The sequence below is a fragment of the Dermacentor albipictus genome, chromosome 1 (genome assembly GCF_038994185.2).
Source record: "Dermacentor albipictus isolate Rhodes 1998 colony chromosome 1, USDA_Dalb.pri_finalv2, whole genome shotgun sequence".
Classification (NCBI taxonomy): domain Eukaryota; kingdom Metazoa; phylum Arthropoda; class Arachnida; order Ixodida; family Ixodidae; genus Dermacentor; species Dermacentor albipictus.
In genome coordinates, this window is record NC_091821.1 from 483,334,680 (window position 1) to 483,350,111 (window position 15,432).

General features: G+C 44.4%; 1 long non-coding RNA gene across 1 annotated transcript; it reads right to left on the reverse strand.

Annotated features, from left to right (window-relative positions):
- Positions 1-9,618: 9,618 nt before the first annotated feature.
- LOC135901620 (uncharacterized) lies at positions 9,619-15,228 on the reverse strand. The gene is made up of 5 exons (XR_010564200.2): positions 14,513-15,228; positions 13,304-13,422; positions 12,116-12,199; positions 11,954-12,046; positions 9,619-9,805 (listed from the first exon to the last, which is right to left on the reverse strand). It is a non-coding gene; the product is annotated as an uncharacterized lncRNA (long non-coding RNA).
- Between the last annotated feature and the right edge of the window lie 204 nt (positions 15,229-15,432).

The following is a 15,432-nucleotide window of genomic DNA, read 5'->3' on the forward strand; positions in this document are numbered from 1 at the left end:
AGTTTTACTCTCTCTCTCCTGCGTCAAGAACAAGCAAACTTAACCTACTAAGCACCTTTACCGCGGCGCGATTTGCTGTACAGTATCGGAAACGCTTTCTCTTTAGGGATGTGGGGAAGGCTGAAAAAAAGAGAGCACTGATTATTTCTTTGTCGCTTTTGTTTTTAATGTCATCTCTTTATTTCGTCGCCCACAGAGCTGCTCATCTAATAATTTCACCTGTCCGCAACGATTAGGATGCCATCACTTATTGCCCATTATTTCGCTCTCTAAACGTGAAAGTAAGCTTCAGGAGAGCACAACTGAACTTCCGAGGGGTCTAAACCAACGCAGAGGGAAACGAAACAAAAAGCGCTAATAAGAAAAAGATAAGTATATCGACACAGTGCGGTATTTTTCATTGCTTCTTTTTAGCTCTCTTCAAAATCGCACTGTTCATGATCAGGAAGCCGGCATGTACTATATATAATGCATGCCTTTTCTTTTTTTCTTTTTTCGTTCTTTCTCGCTGTCGCACGTTTTGTGGTCTTCATGGTGTCGCTCGCCGTGCCTCCTTATCGAGTCCACGGCAGGCTGAGCGTGTAGTTAGCGAGAGAGCGCGTGCCGCGGGCTTCTGGTTTAGTAATGAAGGTCGCACCGCGTGTTTTATTAATTGTGCGGCCGTGGTACCGCCTGCGCACGCGTTTGCACGTGCCAGTGCGTGCGTGCAGATAGAGCGCAGAGCAAGCGACCCCATCCCACGTGTGCGCACGTGGACGACTTGATCGCCCAGCAGCGCTCGCTTTCTAAACGTTCCATTTCGTTCATATAGGCCCGTAGGAAAGCGAACCAGAATCTCGTCTGGTTAACCTCCCTGCCTTTCCCATCTCTCTCTCTCTCTCTCTCTCTCTATCTCTCTCTCTCTCTCTCTCTCTCTCTCTCTCTCTCTCTCACACACACACACACACACACGCACACACACATAAAAAACTCGAATTAACCCAACCAAGTCCATTATGTCATTTTGCTGCGCTCGGTTTGGTGCATCAACACTCTGACTTAACGAGATGTTAAAGTGAAACACTAAACCAGTTTGATATTGTTCTTTCAGAACTAAATTTACGTTAATTTAGCTGTCAGAGGTTGAACTTTAGAAGAGGAATCAAATATCAAAGTTCTCCCTCTGTCTCTCTTTGTTTTAATTTAGCGCAGAAACCCAAGCGCCCGTGCTCAGTGTGACGTCACTGACTTGGAATTGTTCTTCTGTCTTTCTTCCTTTCTTTCTTACTTTATTTATTTATTTATTTATTTTCCGTATTTGGTTCGTCGTGGCTGTCTAAAAGGTCTTGCAACTTGAAAAGTTTAGAATTTGGCTTTTCCTTTAGAATGCAATGAAGGTACACCTTCACCAATAAAAAAGAATGACTATAGGCCCGAACAAACACCGCCAAAAGCTGTTACGTCACAACGAGCTGATGCGGGCACTTCCAAGGCAGCGTCGCGTCCCCCGTCCCCCCTCTTGCGCCATTTGGTTCTGGCGACTATTCTGGCTGATGGAATATTTCCTCAATGTAAGAAGGACCTTTCGGTATTGTAGATGTCTAAATTACAAACGCCGCTCAACCCAGTTGTCTTCCGTTAAGCGCAGGAAACTTAACGCAAAGCCCACACTAGCGTTTTCAATGCGCTAAAGCGAGTTTTGACTCGTGTGTAGCTCAGTATACATATTGCTAATTAATGAACAACTAAATTTTACTGAACAGGTCCCCCTGCTGTTTTTCGTTCTTTCTTTTTTTTTTCTGGTACGAATGTGATTAACCATGGGCAGATATAAAGGTGCACAAGTTGGTCTGCTTTAATTTTCCTTGATGTGAAACGGTGTTTGGGCTTTTTGTGGAGTTAGGAGTACACCAAACTGCCATTTCCTCTGCTGGCGCACTGTTTTGAACGGCTTTACAAGGACTAAGTATATATTCGCGCACCATATGTTTCGTAAAGTGCGTTGACGGGTACAAGAGAGCAAGCTTTCACCGTAAACAACAAAGGGAAGGACACCGCGGAACAGGATAGAGCCCTGGCTCCCAATTTTTCGAAACTAGTTCCCGAACAGACTCGATTGTTTAAAGAGCGATGTCTTTGTTAGCGCGTTATCCCCAATTTTCCGTATGGGCATGTGTGTTTCTAGCCTCTTTCGTGGGCCGATCCCGTTGATCTCGCTGTCTAAATATGTGGGCCGATTCTCATGACAGTCGAAAAATTTAAGCATTATGACGCTTCTCCGGGAGCCGAAGTGCCGTACGCAGTGACTCCTCCCTATTCTCACCTCTCAACTCGCTCAGGAAGACATTGTCTTTGATCGACCTCAACGGGGTGGTCTGAATACCTCCGTGCTGCTTTACCTATTCTTCATTTAGTATATCTTAGGGTAAAGGAACGCAGAAGTTTTCACTTTGTGTTGCTGCTCACTTTGTGCTGTTCGCATCAACAGTACGGCAACTATAGACACATATATGCACCGGCGGCTCGGCTCGCCTTGCAGATCGCGTCAAGGCCATTGACTCTCCGAGTGAAGACTTGGCGTGTTATGAGAACTAATTAAGACGTCAAAAAGTGAGGAACTCGCCACACTGCGTGGCGCTCTTGAGTTCAGGCGGCAAGCACCTCCGATGCGCTCGGTAATACTTTGCGACTCGAAACCAGCATTGCAGTGTCTACAGTGAGTCCTTGGACGACGATGTTGCCAAGAAAGGTTGGTAGTTGAAATCGTGGAGCTCTATCACAACATCACACACAGAGGCCAGGAATTCATCTTTCACTGGTTGCCTGCGCCCACTGGTTGCCTGCGCCCACAATTTGGCAACGAGTGGACAGCTGAAGCCACTAAAACGTTGCACGAAGATAGTCACTGCATTATAAATCGTCTTTAAAGGGCAGACGCGCTTCTATAGAAAAAGTTAGGCTCCCTCGTTCATTATCACTAGAGGAGCGGAACAGTCCAAGTTTCGCATGCACCAGGCCGCACACTCGAACGCATCTTTACAGATCCGGCCTTCAACTGCATGGAGACCATCGTTCGGAGGCAACCGTTGTGTGTATAGAGTGAGGCTCGCAGTTACGTTTACGAAAGTCGACGAAGTCCTAATCGGAATGACTGGCGGTGTTGCTTACGTCATGCTTTCGCCGAGACGGCTATCGACCACTTGCTGTGTAACTACCCTCACTTTGACGCTTGAGACAATCGAAATTGAGACTTCTGAGTGTTCACCCCTCCCCAATCTCTCTCTCTCTTTCTCTGCTTTTTTTTTCCTTTTTTTTCTCGCGTAGCAGTGTGCGGCATAGCAAAGGGCGTGTCGAACTTTTCGCGGCACCCCTGCCGTATAGTAGCAAAATAAGGGCGCGCTTACTTTGCCGACAGGCGCGTTCGGTCGCCTGATAGCTGCGTGCGTGGAAAGCGCGTGCGCGGGAAAACAACGCGATCAATAATAATTGCGCCACTCCCGGCGCCAGGAAAGTTGCCTCTAACTGTTAACAGGAAGACGAAGGCAGCAAAGATGGCTAACCACAAGTGCTTGGTCCACTGCGTGCTCAAGCACGGTAATTTACACTGCACGAAGCAATCAACCCATTGCACTTCCTTGAGAGGGAAAATTAGTGGTATACTAGCTTGAACACGTGCCAGAAAGAGTTAGTTTTGTTAGTCAGCGCGAAAGCTTCCTGCCCAGAGGGGCAACCATGCGTGTCACGTTTCCGGCGCATTATTCGTGCCCAGTGCTCGAGTGTGCGGGTTCTCTTTGACTGTAACAATCCGGCAGCTGTGCAGTAGATTGCAGTTTTCCCTTATGTCAATAGTGTACCTGTAGATGGCTCCCAATGTGAAGCTCCCTTCAACTTACGGACTTCCACAGCTCTTTTTCTTTCTTTCTTTTTTTTAAACAGAGGAATATTTGTCACCATGTGCTGCCGACGTATACTGGTAACACGGATAAAATTAAGTAAAAGAGCAAAGAAAATGCAGCGACATGATAGCTAGCCAACAAATGTTGCACGTTCGTGAATGTCACGCGTGCACAAGCAAGTTTCACGTACACTTAATTCAGCATTGACTTGCACGTGGACTCTTCTCAATACCAACCGTGCGGCGTGTAGGGTCACGCAACACATATTGAGTAATCTAGGAAGCGCGAGAAACAGACTAAGACTTGACTTAGTCGCGCAAGGCAAATATATTTTTTACATAGCCTTCCCCTCATTTCGAACCTTTGGTCCATCGTGTCACTTCCAGCACACCTCGCTATTGTAGCTGTATAATTGAGGCAAACTGCTTTTTTTTTTGTCGCCAGCTTATCTTGTATACATTTCCATTTGAAGTGCTTTCTAATCAGAACAGGTCTAGGCTTTCTGCAAATTACAATTCTTTTTTTCTGCGAAAGCTATAAAGTAGCTATGATAAACAGAACATACTCGTCAACTTTTGAAATTATATATATTTTAGCCATTATTTTGTTCAAGCGAATATTAAATTTTTATTTTATGTACAAGTTTTTTCACTGTGCACATTTTGAATGGTGGTGTAGTATGCAACCTTCTTCCTTGTGTAGCAGGTTTCGTTAGTACAACCTATATAATATCCGCCGTGGTTGCTCAGTGGCTATGGTGTTAGGCTGCTGAGCACGAGGTCGCGGGATCGAATCCCGGCCACGGCGGCCGCATTTCGATGGGGGCGAAATGCGAAAACACCCGTGTACTTAGATTTAGGTGTACGTTAAAGAACCCCAGGTGGTCGAAATTTCCGGAGTTCCCCACCACGGCGTGCCTCATAATCAGAAAGTGGTTTTGGCGCGTTTTGGCCCATAATTAATTAACCTATATAATGCCCTTCTTGGTTAACATTACTTGCATGTTTCATTTCGTTTAATTTTATTGCTTTAATAACCCCATAGCCGGGCTATTACGTGAGAGGTTGGTATGCACGTTTATGTTTATTTTTCTTTGTATTTTATCAAAAGGTCCCACTAGCTACGGTTCATGAATCTTGGGAAAACATATTCCATATTTTTATTTCTTGTCCATTTTTTTTACGTAACTTTGTCCGCAATAAACTGAATAAATCTCCCCCTCCCCAACCCCTTTCTTTTCTCTTTCCCATTCCCCTGTTTTGGTCGCCGTTAAGGTGTCAGCGTAACTGCTAGAATGCTGCAATGTTAGAATGCTGCAGCAAGAAAGTTGTATTCCCTCCTCTTTCGGACATTAACAACCACTTTCTACTCTCATTACTGCTACTACTACAACTACTAGTAGCGCTAATACCGCTAGTAATAACGAGAATAATACTTTTGTACACTCTCATTTCATTATTTTTTAAATATTTAAACGCATAAGAACTAACTTCCCCTATAGTTTTCCTGGCTTCATTTTCTTAGCCTTCCCGTGGTGATAGCTAACAAAACACGGAGCCCTCGGTGCTTCTTATTTTCTTGCTTACATGTACTCCTAGTCGTTCAACTCACCTCGCCACGTAAACCACTAAATCAGTCAGTCGCAATGCGTCGGACTGTCAAAACTTGTCGGAAACTTGTTGAAAGTTATTAGGATGGCGAGAGGGAGGGGGGGGTGGGGGGTGGAGGGTTCTGGTACAACTGGTTGCGCGCCAGACGGGTCTTTTAAGCATGAAATGCTTTCAGCTCCTGTTGTCGGCGGCCTTCACGTGCTCTTGTGCTAAAAGCCACAGTCATTATCCGGGTACTCAAACATGAACATCTGGGCAACCAGTCAAAACTTCAGAAAATGCGGTAACTGGCCCCCAACCCTTTGTACAGGACCGCATTACATACGCTGCCCAAGCAAATTACAAAAATATGTCTTCCAAGTTCTTCCTAATGTTTGTTCACAATATCATTCAAGCTGTAACCTCTAGTACGCTGAAGTTTTACTTGTAATTTCCAATTGCGGCGTTCAAAAGGTAGGCATAGGCCACCATACACTTCATTGTGATCTTTTGGGCTGAGACATGGTTACCCGTGTTCCTTCTAACGCCAGCTGTCCGTGAGTTCCGCGGCGCAGGTTTTGCGTCACCTTGAGAGATGGCGCCACGCTGCGTGGCGCCTCCTTCAGGCGCTTTTCTTCTGGCTGGGCAGTGTGCTCTGTCTACCTGGCGTCTTTCGCTGCCCGTCGGGCCCGCCGTCAGCCGGTTTTCTTCTTCTGACTTGGCCGCGTCGATGTGGACCAGTGTACAGTATGACGCGGTACAGTGTGGTGCGGTGCGGTGTGGTGTGAGGTTGCGAACACACCCATTTTTAGGTTATGGCTAGTTACCATCTCCAACCAATCTGCTTCGCCGGTTGCCATTTCAGGCTTACGTCTACTCTCGATTATGGGAGAGCCCAGTTGAAAAACACAACAGGAAATTTTAACAGTCTGTCGTATTTTGGGACGCTGTTTCTGTAGTTCTGTTGCCTGTAGTTCTGTTGTCTGTAGTGTGACGTCCTGTAGTAGAAAGTTCTGTAGTTCTTGATCAATATTTAATTAAAAATTGACAGAGACGTCCGTAAGGTCATGTAAATTTGTTAGTACAAAAAAGAAAAACATAAAAGTAAAAAAAAATAAAAAAAAACGTCTCCGCCTAGGATTCGAACATGCGACCTCACGATTCCGAGCCCGGCATCTTACCACTGCCCCACCTCTTTTTTTTTTTATTACCTTTCTCAGGAATGAAACAAAGCGATACAATCACAAATCCACACTACATAAGGTAATTAAAAACGCTTGCCCGCTTTGGGTAAGCGTGGGTATTTAAAAGCGCTTCAGGTTTACAGGAGCATCTAATACAGGTATCCATGCGATAATATCGCATATCGTCAGCAATAACGAACTGCAATATCGTCAGCAGTTTTCTGTTCTGACCAAGACAGTGTCAGGAATGCCATCAGTGTGGCGAGGAGTTTTTGTAAAGTGACCGGAAGCGTTATCAACTGGAGCAAATCTTTGGGCTTTTGGCATGGGGATTGGGACGATACCCCGGACGTCTTTGAAAGCATGCAGTGGACGGTTTCGCCAACGAAATACCTCGGGGTTCCTTTAAATCACTACAAAGACACTACTGATTATTGGAGAAATGAAGCGGAACAAATAAAAGAAAAATCGACCAAATTTGGAGGGAGAGACTTATCTATATTTGCAAGGTCAACAGTATGTAACCTTTTTCTTGTAGCCAAGATTTGGTACGTTCTGCAAGTACTGTGTGCGACGAGAGCAAGCATTCAAAGACTCCACAGAGTGCTAGCAGTGTATATATGGGGATCAACTTGGGAACGTACAAGCCGCACAAATTTATTCCGGTCAGTGAAAAGTGGCGGACTGGGCTTGGCGCATTTGTTGCTAAAACAGGTAGTGTCCAGATTTCTCTTTATGCGAGAGCAAATCAATGCTTTCCTACGTACTGTGATTCAAATGCGATTGTGTGACGTTATGCCAGCGTTCATTGTGTCGTCTGATCGGGTTGATGGGCCGAAAGTACACTCTTAGCACGGTAACCTTTACTAAAGGGGTACATTCTCACAGATTTGTGCACCTTTAACTTATAAGTTACAAATCAACCTTTACAAATTTAACTTCTATTAAAGGTAAGAAAGCGTGCACCTCAACTAGAGGTTACAACACTTTAACCTCTAGTATAGGCATACAGTATTGAGTGTCTTTGCCTAAATATAAAGGTTACTTTTACAATATACCAGTTGAACGATTAAAATGTTCACACAAAGCGGCTTGCAGGAGGTCCCAGATGGACACCGTGCTGCGCATGCTCCGTATATAAGACGGTGTCGCCTAGCAACGGGGACGCGGCTCTTCTTTCTGCGGTATGTTTCATAAAAGCCCGTTGCTCTGCGCATGCTCCGCCAAGGCAGTTGTCGCCTAGCAACAAAGGTGCGTCTATTCCTTCTTTCGCGCTTCTTTCTGCTTGCGCCTCTTCTTTCTTGCGCGCTTCTTTCCGCGGCCGGATTAAGCAGTCTACAACCGGGCGCGGATAAATGTGAGCCTTCGCGGAGGAAGCCCCTCGGCCAGTCCTTTCCGGACGCTGCCTTTACATGCGCTTGCGCTTCGAAATAGTTCACGTGTCCACCTCGTGCGGTTTTCGGAACAAAGGGTGTCGCTGTGTCTCTCTGAACCCAAGTAAGAAAAAAGAAAAAAAAAAGAAACATTGCGTTTTGCAGGCAACTTAGACCTTACGCATACCGCAACATCTCTTGTTTGGCCTAAAAAATATTAAGACAAAATGCAGCCTACTACCCCAAAAAGTACAACAAAGGTGACCGCGGGAGCCAGAGAAATTTCTTTACTTTTGAATAGTATATTGTAAGTGACAGACTAATTTTTTTGGGCTACAGTTCTGTAGCTGCTAATCAATAAATGAGGCAAATTTTCGCTTTGCCAACGACAAGTGTTCAGACTTTTGGCTCACGCTGTTGCGGTTTTTATCCTCCTGCACATGCGTTTGTGTTTACTCGGTGGATTGTTCCTAAGGTATCATCTAGCACGCGAAAATGAAAAAAAAAATGAATTTCAGCTCACTGATTCTACTTTTTAATTTTTGCATGCTGAATGATACCCTTGGTACAATCCACACAGTAAACGCAAATGCATGCGCAGGAGAAAAACACAGCACGGGTAAAGGGCCTGAACACTTGCCGTTATTCATAAGCAAAGCAAAAATTTGCTTCATTTATTGCTAATAGCTACACAATTGTACCCAAAAACAGTATGCGTCTGTCACTTGCTATGCCATTCGTAAGTGGAGATCTGTACTCCCGCACTCCTCCTTGTTGTGCTTTGTGATAGCTAGATAATTTTTTTACTAGATATCATTGCAGTCGAAGAGATGTTACGGCTTGCGTAAGTTGCCAGCAAAACGCAGTTTTTTCTTTTTTTTTTTGCTTAGGTTGAGAGAGACACAGGGACACCCTTTCCTGTGGAAACTACACGAGGTGGATAGGTGAACTATTTCGAAGCGCAACCACGTGTAAAGACAATGTCCAAAAAGGACTGGCCGAGTGGCGTCCTCCGCGAGGGCTCACGTTTCTCCGGGCATGGTTGTCGGCTGCTTAATCCGACCGCGAAAAGAAGCGCGCAAGAAAGAAGAGGCGCAAGCAGAGAGAACCGCAAAAGAAGGAAATGACGCACCTCTGTTGTTTGGCGGCAGCCGACTCGGTGCACCATGCGGAGATTTGGCCTTTCTGGAACAAAACCCAAGGTGTCGCCTCCCCGTTGCTAGGGCGCACCGGGCTCGTCGGACCATGTAGAGAGCGGGGCCCACATGAAATTCTCTGAAAAGAAAAAAGGAACGCTCAACTGAATGTGGTATCAAAAGTTTACTTTCATTTAAATCACTTAAATCGTTGTATTTCAGCCAACGAAGGGCTACCATGATACTACTATACTGTATCCCTTGGGATTTCTGACGGAATGAAACTCCCCGTGCGGCACCTTTTGAGCAAATATGTAACGGTAATGTTCTCAAAAATACAGTTCAAAACACAATTTGAACGCCTGAGGAGGAGGCGCCGTTAGCTTGTATAAATAATCTGAGTATAAATTGACAGTTCCACAGGCAGTATAAGGTTAACTTCAGAATGCAACATCTTTATTTGAAAATACAACATAAAATACACCAGAAGTACAGCAGGCCTTGCTGGCACATGACTAGATCTGAAAATTCAACAGAATACTATCACTTGCATCATAACACAGGAATTTTTAAAATCATATCACCGTGTTTCAGCCATGCATGTCGTCAATAACTTCGTGTTAACTGTCCATGTAAAAACTTGTACTGCTGTCAGGAAGCAAGAAAACAAGGCAAATATTAGTATATGAGATTGAACGAACAAAAACTGGACACTTGTGTTCAGATCCACATTGGACACTACATAAAAAAAGCTTTACACATTAATGTGCAGCATTAGAGCAGGTCAATAAAGACGTTGCCAATGCAATGTAGCCGATGCAAAGAATATACAAAGTATTGGCTATAGGTGAACCTAAAAAAGAAGACTGGACCACAAGGCCATGCATGCATGCAGCCCATCTATAACTGAGCAACGTTTCCTTAGTGTTAGCATTGACCACCACTGGCATCAAAAGACAACTTGTTGCTCTTACAAACATCAGACAAAGCTTAACCAGGAGATGTGCGAAGTGCTGGCTTGTGGGCCAAATGACAAAAGGCTGGAAGTGGTGATGCTTACAGCATAGTGAACTCTCAGTTTAGATCCTTTTGACAATGCAAACGTGAACATTTTTTATTAAAATTACTACATGACACATTTTACTGTCAAGCTAACAATGTCAAGGATGGGATTCAAACTTCTTGAATGCACTACCTATTTAAAATAAATATTGAAAAAGGTCATTTGGGCACTGCTATGCAGAGTACTGCACAATTACGCTATCATCTAGAGGCTAGCAGTTAGAATAACTCAGTGACAAAGAAAGGCCGCCATAATTCACATTGCACGAATTTAAGAATTTTGAGCAGCTAAATAAAATACTTGTGCACAATACTAAATGCCACTTGCATGAATAGATGTATTACCTCAGTAATTTTCAATAAAACAGTTATAGAAAGGCATGCAACTGTAATGCACAAAATGATGCATCTGTTCACCACCTCCTGGCAACAAGTGAACATTAATGCAAGGTGGAAATTGTTAACTAGACTTTGAATCAAATCACATTCTTTTTCTTCAGAAGAGCAAAGAAACACTTCAATCTGTTATTTATGAGCCCTCTAGGCACAACATTGCTGGGAAGCACAAGTTTCTGCATCAGCGCCAGGAATGGTGCAAATGCATATGGATAATCGAGGTTCTTGATGTAGTAGGTTAAAATACAATAAATTACAGCTAGCTCCAGGCTGCCGTTCGAGACCCAAATTATTTCTTGCCTGCTGCCAGCATAAACACACGTTTGCTCGCTGCATGTGTAGACGTGGGGAGCTGCAATTTGGATATCACCACTGGGCAGTGGAGCCTACAAGGACACTTAGAGCCTATAAACATTCGCCTATCAAACATTAAATATGCACAGCATAATGTGAACTGACGAAGTAAAATTTATCAAAAACGTGCAGTACTGCAGATGCAGAGCACAACTCAACCCCAAAGAGCCCAACCATTCTACATCAAGGAAAATTAGAACTGGCTCACCTTTAGCTCTCATTAAAGCATGCAGGAAAAAGCAATGAAACGTTATTTTACCGAAAGTAATCAGTATAATACCAATTTTCGTTTGTTTGCTCAACTATATACAACTGAAATCTCACTAAAGGATACTACTGTTTAGCGCGTAATTATGCCCTGTTCCCACAAGATACGCATTAACGAGATTTCACCAGGTAAATTGGTGCAGCATCGCACACTTCATGAGCTGGCTGTGTGCACGTTCCGTCCGGCAGGATGTCTCTTACGGTTTTTGCTTACCTCACCTTTATTAACTTTGAAATGCAATAAATCACATTTAAATTAAATTGTTAAATATAAATTAACAATTTCGTCTAATTTCATTAATTTGCTCCTTCTCTACATTCTGTGCCTTCATGTGTTAATTATCGTGCAGCCTAGCTAAACGGAAGTAGTGAATAAAAAATAGCACCAAAATACTACCATACCTCAATTTAAGCGCATATAAAGTATGAGCAATGCCTCCATCCTTAGTATTATTTCAGGGGAAGAAAATCTAAGGCGACAACATTAAATCGTGTAATGATGCTCCGCTCGACTCGCACCACTGACCAATACAAATGATAATGCTACAATATAAGTACTGAACAGGAACACAGATGTGAGTAAAAGTAATCACAAGGTGAATGCAGAGAGCTTTCTGGACGATATGTGAAAAGTTTACAAATGAGTGTAATATTTAGTATCGTTACATTTGAGACGTTTTCCTTATGAACTAGTAAATTATATTTCACATCACATACCTTGGCCGCATTCAGTATCGCGGATCTCTTTGTCCATGGCAACCACTGGGCTGTCAAGTGGGGGCTCTTGCACATGGGACTACGGTGCGGAGTCTGGAACAAACAAGTGAAAACAAAGCACTCAATAAAACCAATTCTTTCCTGTATGCGCTATGCATTTACCTTTAGAGCAGCCAGGTTGTGATTCTTGCACAGGCATTCAGGCCGATTCATTTTCTATGGAGGCACCAACTGGGACAGTCCTCTCTAAAGCAAAAAAAAAAAAGAAAAAGAATATATATAGATCCCACGCACTGTGGGAATCGATGCAAGCAAAGCTTTCTGTGCTGTTTGCGTTCAGTGGCAATATTTGGCGGTGATGTTGACGGCCTACGACAGTCGTGATGCGATGTTAAATGTTACCTTACGTGCACCACTTGTGTTTGCCTACGTAGTACACCAAACAGCGAGGCGTGTTTGCTCGAGGCATTGTTGTGCGCCATTGTTCGTAGCACTGCCATTTAGCACTGCCATTCTTCACACGGGCGCATGGCATCGTGGCTGAAATGTTTATTTGCTCGACAGCCGCTTGCGTGTTGTCGTCTTGACGCTGCGGTACTGAGTGCAGCTTTGCGTCTGCACGCCTGCATCAGTTGTCATCATGTACAAACTTGCAGGGTGTTTATTTTTCAGAAATAGCAGAAACGTGCCGTTTCATTCTTAAACTAACATTTTTACAGTTTCTCCGCAACTGTTGCCATGTCTAGTAGCGACTCTTCTTTTATTTAGGCGACCCCAAATGAAGCATGCTTTCTGGTGGCGTCTTTCCATTCTTCCACATCATACATGTATGCAAGGCGCCACGAGCGAATATCAACTATTATTCATCCGTTTGGTCAGGGCGTTGGCTTTACAAATTCTCTGTATTATCTTTCCATTGACTATCTCCCCTCTGGAAATTTGCACGTGAGTACAAAAGCGCTGCAGCTTCTACAATGCTTATACCACAGGCTAACGCGTAATTACAGCGCTCCAGAGGTAATTGTGTCGATGGCCGAGGAGTTTCAGAGGACATTGTGACGACTAAAGAACTCCAGAGGGCATTGTGGCGACGCCCGCGCAGTTCTTGCTGGAAAGGGCTCACAGACGTCACTCCCGCGTCCCTACTATGTACAAGTACAATGTAATTTCTCGTACACTGCGTACATTATGTACATTACGTACTCAACCACTCCCCGACGCCGCGTGCAGGTCAGCGACGGCAGCAGCAGTGGAAAAGCCGAAGGAAGAGGCAAAAAAAGCTTCGCTTTAAAATATTTGATACACTAGGCAATCAAAAACGCTTTGGCCAACATTCCACATTATACTAACCATATTGCACTGAGGAGACTAGATGTGCAAGCTTCCACAGTTTCATGTGACACTGAGGCCTCGAACAGCGGTGCCTGGCACATTGCATTGCACCTTTGCCTCGGCTGCATTTTTCGTTTCTGAAATTATAGACGCAACGAAACGACATCATTAGTGTTCACAAAGTAATGCAGAGCGCATTGCAGAGCTGTAGGCAAAAAAAAAAAAGACGCGTACATAAGCAAAATTCGTGCGAAAGCTATACAACATGTATTCTCTGAAACAACGCTGTATAAAATTATACATCATTGTGCGAAATTGGAATGCAAGTTGTAAGAGAAGGGGTGACGTTGCGGTAAAAAGAGAATTGTGTATTCTTCGCAGTTAGTCAATGCTAACCACCGATTCTTATGTTAAATTACTGGCCCGTTTGACTAAAAGAAAATAAAAAAAACACGCATTTTTACCCAAAAAGCGAAGCACTAATAGCGATAGCAAAGCATTAGACCACTACTCAAACTAAGGTACGTAGTTTTACCTGCCGTAACAGTAATCATTAGCTTACTAATAACCATGGTGTCACGCGAGCACAGGCATTAATGAACATATCTCATTTGACGACCGCGAACAATCGCTATCAAGTTGACTTGAAGAACGCAGAGGGGAGCGAACGTTTGTTTTGTTGCTCCCTTAAACGCGTCTCCGAACTTTTGAGATTACGCGACCTCCAGCACTACTCGCACCGAAAGAAAGCAGAAATGCAACCACGAACCGCCTCGGCTTGCCCGACCTCTGCACACACCGCAGATTACCTCCAGGCCAGGGCGCGGGCAGTCACGCACCACCACAGCATGGCTAACGGAGGGTGCACGAGGCGAGTTGTGCAATACTGAACGATTTCTGTCAAGTACATCAGCCCAAAGCACGGCGTCAGTACAAGAAACGTATTGTTGAGGTCATTTAGTTGCCCTGACACAACTCATCCCGCCGACAAGCTCAATATTTTAGAAAGGTCTAATCCAATATTTGCACAAAATGACAACATGACAACATCGAATTTAGCTCAATGTAAATCGAAGAGCATAAAGAAGCAAACATATCAACAATAACCTTTTTCAGAAACACTTACGCGAAGCGAGAGCATGCATCATGTCAAATGTTGAATTGCGAACTATAAAGAATTCACGTACTATCCACCCAAAAATAATTTAAAGCAAAAGTTCTGCTTACCGAGATCACATATTTTTCCGTGTGCATTTGGGACGTGGTCACAATAGTCACACCTCACCAGGTTGTCACTTTCCGACAGGCGCAGAATGGTGTATCGCTTGCACTCACAACCCGGCTCGTTGCAGCGTCCGCGCAACACACCGAAAAGGTCTCTGCTGCACAAAGGCATGAGGGTGCAGCGGATGGCGCAAGTTCCCAGTAGAAGCGGTAATAACTACTGCAGGCTACAAGTGGTGGCAGCACACAATGGTGATCGGATGGTATCCAAACAAGTCAAATATAATGGCCGTCTCAGAACGACAACAACGACAGGACGACAGCGCGCTAACCACTCCCGCCGGCTCCGAGCCTCCCGCTCCCGCTTAAAATCTTCCCAGCGTGCAACTCGAGCTATCTCGATTGGGCCGAGGAGGAGAGATGATAGCACCGTGGATGGCCGCGCTCCGGTGTGGCTGATGCCTGCTCGCTGCCGCCATGTTAGAAAAAGGCACTTAGAGGCACAAGCAAAAATGAAAAAAAAAATGAAAACAAGCAATGAATTACAGAAATAAATGTCAGAGGTGCCAGTGATGTTATTGGTGTGATGGTGGAAGCATTTCGTGTTTGGACAGTGGTAAAGATTTCATTTCTCAGTTGGCGGCTTCACACATTTAACGCTCTTTTCATCTGTCTATGTCTCCTAAAAAAGACAACGGAGCGGACGGCGCTCGCTTGTATGTGAGTGTAGCGGCATCCTGTTTATTTCACTGAACGTTTGGCGCGTTTCGTGTCTGCTGTAACTTAAATTTGCGGTCGTTGTAATGCCAATCTTCGGCACAGCTTATAATGCCCAAAGAAAGTTGGCAGTGGAATCAGTTGCTACAAGTTTTTAAAACATCCTAAGTGCAATGCAGAATGGTTCGCCGACATGTAGGTTGTTT